Consider the following 12329-nt stretch of genomic DNA (forward strand, 5'->3'; position numbering starts at 1 on the left):
ATCATGGTCATAGATCAAGATGTAGAAGTATCTCTAATCCTTAGCTGACCTTTCATGAAAACAACCAAGGTGATCACTAATGTAGATAATGGGAAGCTGAAGGTAAGATTCCAGGATGATAAGGTAAATTTCACATTTTTGAAGCATTAAAATATCAAGCTGAAGATAAGGAATGCTTCAGAATAGAACTTCTTGAGGAAGTTTGTTAGGAGACTTTCAACTATAAAATCGCTAGGTAAGGCTATGATGAATCATATTGAAAAATTGAATGGTGAAGAAGAAGAAGAGATTAGGAAATGTCCGGTGGATCTTAATAAAGCTAAAGAAATTTATTCAACTAGAGCTCAGAAACTAAAGCTAAGCCACGAAAGGAAAGCACAACTATAAGACTTGGAGTTGAAGTAATTGCCACCACTTCTAAAATAAGTATTTTATGAAAAAGATGGTGGTAAACTTGTAATTCTTAGCAACTCTCTCACAATTGATGAAGAAGCGAGAGTGGTTCATGTTCTAAAAGAAATTAAAAAGGCTATAGGATGGTCTCTATCAAACTTAAAAGACATTAGTCCATCGTACTACATGCATAAAATTCTAATGGAGGAAGAATATCAACCTATAGCTCAATCTAAAAGACACCTTAACCCATCCACGAAAGAGCTTATGAGGAAGAAGTGATGAAACTAATTGAAGCTAGAATGATTTACCCTATTTAAGATATTATAGGGTAAGCCATATGTGGGTTGTTCCTAAAAGGGTTAGGAATGAGAATGATTTAAAATGAGAAAAATGAATTGATCCCTTCAAGAATAGTCACAAGGTGGAGAATATGAATTGACTATAGAATGCCAAACCAAGCAACTAGGAAAGATCATTTTCCACTTCCTTTTATGGACCAAATCTTGGAAAGGTTAGTAATGTAGACCTATTATTGCTTTCTAGATGGTTATTCATGACATCAGATAGTAGTTGGTCTAAAAAATCAGGAGAAAATTGTTCTTACTTGCTCATTTGGAGTATTTGCTAATAGAAAAATATATTTTGGCTTGTGTAATGCTCCAACTACCTTCTGAAGGTGTATGTTGGCCATTTTTCCAGACTTAGTTGAGAAAAGCATAGAGGTTTTCATGGATGACTTCTCTATTTTTGGCTCATCATCTAAGTCATGTTTTGAAAACCTTGTTGTACTATTAAAAAGATATGTTGAGACAAATCTTGTGTTAAATTGTGAAAAGTTCCATTTTATGGTTAGGTAAAAAAATTTCTGAAAAATGTATTGAAATGGATCCAAGAAAAACTGGAAATCATAACACAACTTCTTCCTTTTACCAATGTTAAGGGAATTAAGAGTTTCGAAGGCCGCGTTGGTTTTTGCTGACATTTTATAAAATATTTTTCAAAGTTTGTTAAACCTCTAAGCAATCTGCAACTTGGAAATGATGTGTGATGCAAGTGATTTTGCAGTGAGAGTAGTGCTAGACCAGAGAAAAAGTAAACAGTTTCATGTGACACACTATGCTGTTAAGGTGTTGAATGAAGCTCAAATCAATTATGCCACTACCAAAAAAAAAGAGTTTCTAAGAATAGTGTATGGTCTAGAAAAGTTTATAACTTATCTTATAGGATCATTTATCACTATTTTGATCATGAAACTATCAAATATCTTCTTACCAAATCAGATTTGAAACTAAGGTTGATTAGATGGATCCTTCTGTTGCAAGATTTTGAACTAATAATAAAACATAAAAAGGAAGCAAAAACTTTGTAGCAGATCATTTGTCCATGCTTAATAAAGAGATGAAGATAATTGAGGAATTTCTAGATGAAATCAAGGATATACTTTGGTTTGTTTACTTAGCAATTTTCAAGGTTGCAGGTGTGATTCCAGAGGAGTTGAATTGGCACCAAAAATAAAGCTATTCAAGGATGCATCTCAATTAATTTAAGATGATCTCTATTAATTTAAAATAAGTGTAGAGGGTGTATTAAGGAGATGCATTTTTAGTGAGGAAATTAAAGACATACTTTGGCATCCGATGTATTGCCTACGTGATCTCATCAGCCCCAACATTATTCCTCCTTCTCCTATTTGCCATAGCTTGAGCACGCCACATATAACTGTTCACATCAAACAGCTTTGGTTAAGACTTCATACTAAAAGATAGATAGCACACAAGGATCAAAATGATCTCACAAGCACACACGGTAAGCTCACTCCCCATAGACCCCAAAAATCATTTTAAAAACAAAGTGCTGATATCAAATGTAACATCCCGTCCAGATATTACGAATTTAATAAAATAAAATAGAAATAATACGCCAGCATCATTTATTAAAACCTCATTTAATAATAATACCTCGTTTCCCAAAACACGGGAAATGTAAAACTTCATTAAATTACCAATAAGTCCATAAATACAAAACTGTGAGTTTAGTCAAGTAGGCCATGAGCCTTTACATCATAATTTAAATTAGAATAATAAAAACGTGAACATAAAAATTCCCATAATCATTGCCTCTCCGCAGCTAAGCCTCACCAGCTCCACCTGCATCATGAACTGCTCACGTGTACCGCATACACGATCATCGCCAAACACAAGCAGATAGGGTGAGCTAACAGTTGAAACACACAAAAATATACCAAACATACATATACATTTATAACCAATACAAATAATATAACAATAGCACAAACTCTTTCTTTATACTGCATGGCCACAACCATATAAAATATCCTTTCTTTTCCCACAGAACCTTACTCCATTTCCATCACATGGCCACCACCATGTACACCGATGCACCTAGTTGAAGTCTCGTTACCTTCCCTCCACATGGCCACCACCATGTATAGTAGGTACATCAAGAAACCTCGTTCCAGTTCTTCTCATGGCCACAACCATGTTAGCAGTGTTCTACATCTTCTATTGAGTATCTCAAGGTGCCTTGCTGCCACATCTATCGACCACAACCGATAGAGCACGTGCGGAAACCATGCTACGGATCACACACCGTAACGCTAGGTGGAGTTCCCAAGTACGAACATAGTCCGTAACGTCCCAGGACTACCAAAATCGTCAGCAACCACTAAGGAGGGCAATCCATCTGGACCCATCTGTAGTGGCCACAACCAGCACACTAACATCGACACACTCGCCAACCCAAGCCACAACTCAAGGTTCCTCGTGTTCATCCGCTATCCCGAGCCACAACTCAAAGGAAGTCATTCTGGGCCACAACCCATAGAATACCACGTGCTTAACCCCTATCCCGAGCCACAACTCAAGGATACGTTCTGGGCCACAACCCATGGAACACCAGCAAGCCTACCATTAGAATTACCTTAGAAGCCTTATAGACCACGCCTTACAATTTCCATTAATATAACAATAACTCAGGCCTTGAACGCTCAATAACACCCTTGCTCACTTAGGCCAAAAGCCTTTATTCCACCAATCCAACCTATCTCGCTTAAGCTAGATCCACTAGCTTGGGCGAGCCTCTAGAAGCTCTATAGTACACGTACTCTCGCTTAAGCGACCTCACCCTCGCTTGGACGAGACCCTCGTTTGCCCAGAATCATAATTCATCTCGTCCAAGCGATGAGTTCAACCAAACTGCACAAACCACCCTCAAAATCTCGCCTAGGCGAGAGACTCTCGCCTGAGCGAGATGTCCCCAATAGCACCCTTCAACATGCTCGTATCCTCGCCTGAGCGAGACATGCTCGCCTAAGCGAGATGACCTGTCGCTCAGGACCAGACCCCCTCGCCTACGCGAGATGATCGCGTAACACAAGGATTTCGTCTCTGCCACTCTCGCCTAGGCGAGCCTGGCTCGCCTGAGCGAGAAATGCAGACCCTAAATTTGTTCACACACGTACACCAGCAACCATGCCTAATTCAACACTCCAAAACATACCAGAACAGTGTACACATATTGGAACAACATATAGGCATAATTTTTGACTCTAAAAGGTTCTCAAACTTCCAGTTTACACAATTTTCATCATAGCTCGTGCATGAACCCATTATATTCAGAAACTTAGGTCACATTTTCAATAAAATAGTACCAAACTCATAAACCCCAAGTCTCACCCCCTATAAAACGAATTCATGGTACAAAACATATCAGAATCACAAGCATACAATAGTTTAGACGAAAATTCGGGTTCAGCTCCCCTAACCTGAAATTTCCTCGCTTAAAGCTTGAAATTGAAGGATTCCTTTGATCACCAAGGACTGACCGTACCACCACTTCCGTTTCCCCTCTCTACTTCACTCCCAATTCTCCTTTCACTCTCAAATTTCGTCCTCCCTCTAAAGCTCTCAGAAAACAGCTTTCCAAACCCTATTCTCTTCTCAAAAGTTGCCTTTTATAGGTCTTAATACTTGGTAAGGTAAAAAAAACGAGAATGTGATTGCATTTTTGGGTTTTATTGCTATTCAAGGGCCATTACTTGATTATTTCTCAGCCCTTTAGCTACCCCCTTTCTGCTTGGTCTTTACCACCCTTTCCTATTCAGCCCACAATTAATTTTTTAACAAAAAGAGTTAAATTTTGACTCACCAAGGTTCGAACCCATGACCTTCCCAATGCCAAATCAAAGCTAAACCACCAAGCCAACTTATGTTTCTTTTCTGTTTGAGTTGTATTTCAAATTTCATGTCTAGCTAAGCTTTTTGTATTGATTCCTTGAAGAAATTGAATTGAAACCATAAGGTTACTATTCTGTAGCGCATTTCCATTCCAGTTTTGTCTTCATCTTGTTCAATCCTTGTGTATTTGAATGGAAACTTTTTTTTGTGATGCTTAATCATGGTTTCTTGTTTTCTACACTTTTATAGCCCCTTGTTCATGCTTAATGAGTTTGGGTTCTACCAGAGTTGCTTAATTTGTGTGTGAGAAGTTGAAAGATATGTGCTCTGCTTAATGGCATAATGAACCTGTGTTAATCTTCACCTAGTTGGTTAATTTTGGGTTTCATGAGAGTAAATTGGATAGGATAATTAATTTCGTATGTGATTTCTGCCAAACTAACCCCCTCCCTCCCCCCTCCCCCTGCCGCCCGCCCTTTTATTGAATCTATAAAGCTTTGATTGAAAACAATGATCATTGAAAGACGACCTTGGATTAATTCCTGAGTACTGCATTTATATGTTTTATTTGGTTCTTTACAACCTCTATTAATATGTTTATGCCTTACTTTCTAATTGATGTTAGTAGTTTTGTTATTATGTACTGGACTAATAAACACATCTTGGGAGTCCTAATAATTTATTATTTGTAAAAAGAATAATTCTTAGTTATTATTCAGCTTAAACATTCTTTTCACCAATTCTTTCCACTATTTTCATCACATCTCATTACAAACTACTAACTAAAATATTCTTAGTTGGAAGATTTTGAGTTTTTGTTGGAGTTCTAAAGAGAAATAAATTGATAGAGGAAAGAACTTATTTTTTATTCACTAGTAGTACATTTATAAATCAAATAAAAAAATTATAAGCAGCCACGTAACCAAGATTTTAGGAGACGTTGATAAACCAAAATGACTTGCTCCTAAAGTCCAGGGACACCTATTGACTTAGGAAAATAAAAATCTAAATGTAGTTACAAAAGTAAATGTTTAACACTCCTGCATACTTGAGGAACTACAAACTCCAATTTTTCTCATCAATAGTTCAAATTTTCGGGTAGACAAAGGTTTGGTAAACATCTAGCCAATTTATCTTTAGACTTGTAGAAGTTCACTTCTCCATTTTGCTACATCTCCCTTAAAAGGTAGAGAGATGTTGAAAGTATTAGTTTTCCCATGACATACTAGATTTTTGCAATTGCAATTGTTGCCTTGTTGGTTGTCAACAAAAACCTCAATTTTAGGTTTATGCTGAATATGTAAATGACATAAAACCTTTTTCAACCATAAAACTTGATTTATAGTTATTGCTGCGATGAATTTAGCCTCTATAGTGGATTGTGCTACAACCTCTTACTTCTTTGTGCACCATCAGAAAACTCCTGAACCTTCCTAGGTTGAAGCAATATCCTTAAGTATTTTGCATGTCATCATAACATCCAGCCCATTCACTATAAAAAATCCACACAACTTGAAATTTGTACACTTCTCAAACTTGACACCATAATCAACAATGCCTTTCACATACCCCGATATTCTTTTGGCTGCTTTTAAATGCATTTCACTAGTACAATGCATAAATCGAGATAAGAGACTTACATCAAATAGAATGTTTGGCCTTGTTGGAGTGAAGTACATTAGACATCCAATCAAGCTATTGTAGTATCCTTCATCAACTTTATCAAAAACATCTTCCTTGATGAACTTATCCCTTTGACTCATTGGTGAGCTAACTTTTTTACACTCCTCCATTTGAAATTTCTTCAATATTTCCTTTGCATATTTTATTTGGCAAATGACATTTCATCTCCACTTTGTTTGATCTCAATTCCAAGAAAATAGACCATGAGACCAAGACCCATCATTTCTTCAAAAGCTTGCATCATTTCTTGCTTGAACTCCTAAACCAACTTTGTGTCATCTCTAGTTATTGAAAGATCATCAACATAGAGGGAACCTATGAGAAGGTTATTTCCCTCAAGTTTCATAAAAATAGTGGACTCAGAAAAAAATTTTGTAAAACCAATGCTTAATAATAAGTGATCATTTATCCTATTGTACCAGGGCCTTGGTGCTTATTTTAGGTCATACAGAGCATTTCTTAGTAAATAAACTTTCTTCTTGTAGAACTCCTTTTAAAAGAGTTGATATGACATCTAATTGAAATATTTTCCAGCCCCTGTGCGCAACTATACTTAGCACTAATCTAATTGTATCTAATCTAAACATAGGAGCAAATGTGTCAGAATAATCAACACAAAAAATTTGTGCATACCAATTTTCCCTAAGTCTGGCCTTGTACTTATTGATTGAGTTATTATTTGCGTTAAGCTTTGTTCTGAAAACCCATTTGACTTCAATGACTTTTCTATTTTTAGGCATGTCAACCAGCTCCCACATTTAGTCTTTTTGTATCATAAACGTCCTCCTCCATTGAATTTTTCCATTCTTTAAGTTTTAGTGCTTCCTCACAACTACCAGATTCACAAATTGCTACATTACATCTTTGATAGATGTTAGACAATAACCTAGTGCCTCTAATCGGAGGATCATCTCCTAATTCATCTTGCAACAGTTTTATGGTTTGGTCTCCAAGATTATTATCTGCTATAATTTGTAGGAAATTATGTCAGGTTTTGTGAGTTCTTCCAATCCCATTGTTGACTTCATTGAAATATACATCTCTAGTAATAGTCATCTTTCCGATTTGAGGATGATATACTTTGTATTCTTTTGAAACGGAATTGTAACCCACAAAGATGCCCGAAATTGCTTTCTTATCAAGTTTGCACATTTAACTTAGCAACATAAGCAAAACAATCACAACTAAATACTTTAAGAAAAGTTAGAGAAAGTTTATACTCATACCAAGCCTCAAATGGAGTTTTATCTCTTAAGGCCTTGGTTGGAAGGTGATTTTGTAGGAAAAATGTTGTATTAACCACCTCTGCCCAAAATGTTTTAGGAAGCTCCTTGTCATGCAACATGCATATAGCCATCTTCATCACAAATTTGTTTCTCCTTTCACTAACCTCATTTTGCTGAGGAGTGTAAGGAGTTGTTAATTTATGCTCAATTCCCGCTTCTTCATAAATTTGTTTAAATTTTGTTGATGTATACTCCTTTCCATTGTTTGATCTTAGAAATTGAATCTTGTAGCCACTTTGAGTTTCCACCATTTTCTTGAACTTTACAAATACTCCAGCCACTTCATGTTTGAATTTTAAGAAACAAATCTAGCACATTCTTGTAAAATCATCTATGAACATAACAAAATAGAGACTACCTTATAGTGATGGTGTTCTTTGAGGTCTTGCAAAAGGCTCTCCATGTTGATTTAGGAAAAATGTTTCTAGTTTGTTTACAAAATTGGCAAGCATTACAATTTGGAAAATTATTAGAAAAGGTTGGTACACCTCTTGACATGTCGTTCTTCTTTATTTTCAACATTCTTTCAAATGACAATGACTAAGTCTTGTGCCAGAATTCTATGAGATTGAATTGAGTATAATAGGCTGCCTGCTCTCCCTTGGATCATATGAGAAGCTTATTTCTTTTACCTTTCATTTTAACCCTTAAAACCTCCCGACTTGCAATGTCATAGATAAGACAATGTTAATGTTCAAAGGACACACTTTAAATCCCTTTTCCAACAACTAGCCTACACTTAGCAAATTTTGATCAATATCAGGTACATAAAGAACATCTGATATTGCTTTTGTACCTAAGCTCGTTGAAATTACTATGGTTCCTTTTCCTTTTGCAGAAATATAGCCACCATTCCCTATTCTGATCTTTGAGACTTTAGTTGGCTTTAAGTCCTTGAATAGAGTTTTGTCATACGTCATGTGCTTGGTACAACCATTGTTAATCAACCAGCATTTTGAGTTACTCTTTGCTGAAAAAGATGTTGCAGAAAAGCATATGATCTTCTTCATCTGGTCAACATCTCAGACATTGGCTTCATGTTGTTGAAATTTGCTTCCACAAACTACAACTTCATGCCCAAGCTGATTACACTTACTACACTTTGCGTCTGGTCTTTTACAACATCTGAATTGTGGGTAACCCAATTTTTCGTAATGTTGACAAGGTGGGTAATTTTTCTTTTTACCCCCGGCCTTTGATTGTAGTGTCTTCATTGCTGGTTTATTTATTCTTCTTAATGTTTGTCTTTCCATCGTGATGCTTTGTTGGTAATGCACCTTCAACCACTTGATCTAACTCATAAGCCTTCGTTGCTCTTAGGCCTATAAGGCACGTAACACCTTTGCCAAGGTAATCTTTGATAAATCCTTTGTGTTTTATAGGGTGGTTATGGATGCCTCATATCTGGCCTTATTACAAGGATTTTGTTTTGATAATTCTACCGTTAGAAAAATTAGTGCCAAGTAATCTTACCTTGTTAGCAATGCTAAGCAATTGGTCTCTCTTTAATGGTCTTAGACTCCTTCATTCTTTGGTGATCAAATTCTCACATCAAGTTCATACACTCATCTCCTGCATATTCCTCTGTTAGATAATCCCAAATTTCTTGTGTTGTCTTTATTGTCATTATTCTAGTGAAGATAGTTGTTGAAACTAATGAAAAGACATGATTTTGCCTTTACTTTCCAGGTTTTTTTCTCCTTGTGACTTTTGATCTGGGCCATGTTGGGATTTTCGGGTAGGGGAAGTACTTCATAGTCCTCTTCAATGACTTTGCAATGATCCAAAGCCTCTAGGTAAGCTCCCATTTTTACAGCCCAGAGATCATAGTTTGCCCCATCAAAGACAGAAGGTGCTACTTGGGAGAAACTTGATTCAGCATCCATTTTCACATGTCTGTAAGAAGATAGCTCGTGATACCAAATTGTTGGAGTCATGAAGAGAAATAAATTGATGAGGAGTAGGGGAGGAGCACTTTAACAGTTTTAAAACCGATATGAGGAAATAACTTATTTTTTATTCACTGGTACCAATACATTTATAATTCAAATAGAAAAAAAAAAAAAACTGAAAGCAACCACATAACCAAGATTTTAACCAAGATTTTAAGAGACGTGAATAAACCAAAATGATTTGCTTCTAAAGTCTAGGGGCAACTATTGATCTAGAAAAATAAAAAAATAAATGCAGGTACAAAAATAAATGTTTAGTGGTTTTGAGTTGCCCTACGTTAATTTGTTCCCTCGTCGTGTTTTCTTTTCGTTTGTACAAGAAGAATCTTTCCTTTCTTTTCAGTTATTGTGCTTTTGAATAACCTTACACTGTTTGTTTGTGAATCATAGCATCTCCCTCCCTCTTGGTTTTTGCTTGTTTGTGGAACAATTCCTCTTCTTTCTGTTGTGATTTTGAATAATCTTACACTATTTGTTTGAAACTCACTACTTTCTTTACCTCCATCATGTCTTCTTTTGGTTTCTAGAACTCTCCTTCTCCCTTCTGCTTCCTTTGAATTATTATTGTCGCAAGCGTGTGCTCTGACATCCAAAAGAGCAACGAATAAGGACATGTTTGACAGTATAGTCAAATTCAAATTAAACCCTAAACCATATACTTTTGTTAACTGAAAAATATAGTTTTTGAGGCCATAACCATTTGTAAAACAAGATGGATGAAAATTTGACATGATATTATGACATGATTATTGAAAAATGGATCATATATAAGTGCATAATCTTGAACTAATCGTTGTGTAAAATTTGAAGAACTCTGATATATATATCAAACACTTACATGGTAAACTTCATAGGTTTTTGTGCGCTAGAGTTGGACTTCGTCAGCAGTGGTATGTGCATGAAACCAGTAACAGAAAGAGCCATGAAGAACTGAGTAAATTAAAGATTATTGTCAGAAATGGTTAATGCAGAAGTTGAACAGAGAGCCAAAACGTTAATATTTGGTACTGTGGTAGGATGCAGGTGGGATTTATAGGGAAAAAGTACGCAATAAAAGAAGAAAATTGTAAGATGCAATTGGTTGAACCTGTCAAAACTATAGGGGGGCGTCGCTATATTTTTAGGGATGGATGGTCTAATTAAGTGGCACGAATCATCATAAAAAAATAACATTGACCATGTATTTCTTGTACTACTTTTTTTATATTTATTGTTCATAAAATTATGTAATTGTGAAGGTTTACCTAATTTACATGCTTAAAATATATATATTTATAATATGTATTTATAAGTAAAGATTGCATATACAATTTTATTCAAAATAGTACGAATATATAACTATTATTTTGTTTTAACTTTAACAAATTCGACTAAACACAACACAAACTTATCAGGACTAAATTTTTGTTAATTTTTAGTAATAAATTTTGTTGCGGGGTGTACTCAATGAAAAAGAAATTAGGTTTTTAACATCAATATTCCAAATAAACAATAAATAAAGATGAAGTTGTTGGATTATGAAAATGAAATAAAAAAGATTAAATAAGAAGAAAGGAAAATTGAAAAGTAAAAGGGAGCAAAAATACTACTAAAACACTGTAAAAAAATTAAAGTAATAATTATTAGATGATATGCTTAAACGTTTGAAAGTGAATAAAATTGAATATCTAAAGTAATAAATGCTAACAGCTTGCAACATATTTCAAATGCATAAATTAATGTAACTAAAATAATTGAAATGCGAAAACAATGCAATGCCTAATTGAATACTAATTAAAGTGGAATTGAAGGATTAAAGAAAAATTATGCCGAATACAATAAAAATCATAATAAAGATAATAAATTACTAACTTATCATGGCTAATGCATTAATAATTTAAATGTTTGGATGAATGACGAAGCAAGAAAATTACCAAATCAAAGGGGCTAAAAACAATTAGATATATATGTAGTTGATGAATGAATGCACCAAGCTTATAAAAAATTGAACCATGCCAAACAATTAAAGGGATATGAATTAAATGAAATGTATTAAAACGAAATTATAAATTTGATAACGTGCATTGCCAAGGGTTTAGTTAAACAGGTGCAATGAATTCAAATGGTAAGACTAAAATTAAAGGTACAAATTCAAAATTATCGCATAAATAAATGGTTAGGCATATAAAGTACTGGAGAATAAAATAAAAAAGACCCAGAATTGAACTAAGAAAATTTGGAATTTGAATTACCTTGAACGGATGCAAAACAAAAGTATTATAGCTCTCTTTAAGACGAGAACAAAAGAATAGACTAAGTGGAAAATGAGGGGCTGGAAAATTCTATTCTGAATCTCCCAGGGGGTGTGTTTTTTTTCCCTATGCCAAATCTCGTATTTATAGGGATCTAAAATAAATTCAAAGAATAATGAAAAAAATAAAAACTTAAAACAAACTCTTCAACTTTAGATATTACAAAGCTTCAATCTCGGAAATTAATGCGTGGATTTTTGAGTAGTAACAGATGCAACTAAAAATGGATTTGGACCTTGATATTACTGAGTTGTTGGACAGGTTGTAACCGGATACGAGGAAATCCGAAATAGAAAAGAAGTTAAAAAAAAAAAATAGTCAATGTTGGCATACGTATAACTAAATTAAATATTAGATGTAACATCTCATTTAAATAATTACTTTAATTAAATATGTCGCACAGATCATATAAGAGGCGAAGATTCGGAGTATAAAGTCACTCCATATAATTATCCAAAATACACAGCAGGGAAAACAAGGCACACCAAGATGCCAATATAGAAGCAAGTACAAGAATCTAACAAT

At 34.7% G+C, this 12329-nt stretch overlaps 1 long non-coding RNA gene across 1 annotated transcript; it reads right to left on the minus strand.

The window, feature by feature from the left end:
* Nucleotides 1–9639: 9639 nt before the first annotated feature.
* On the minus strand, nt 9640–11845 carry LOC114183158. The gene is made up of 3 exons (XR_003604300.1): nt 11745–11845; nt 10352–10443; nt 9640–10095 (listed from the first exon to the last, which is right to left on the minus strand). It is a non-coding gene; the product is annotated as an uncharacterized LOC114183158 (long non-coding RNA).
* Nucleotides 11846–12329: the final 484 nt, after the last annotated feature.

Source organism: Vigna unguiculata, chromosome 5, assembly GCF_004118075.2.
Source record: "Vigna unguiculata cultivar IT97K-499-35 chromosome 5, ASM411807v1, whole genome shotgun sequence".
NCBI lineage: Eukaryota > Viridiplantae > Streptophyta > Magnoliopsida > Fabales > Fabaceae > Vigna > Vigna unguiculata.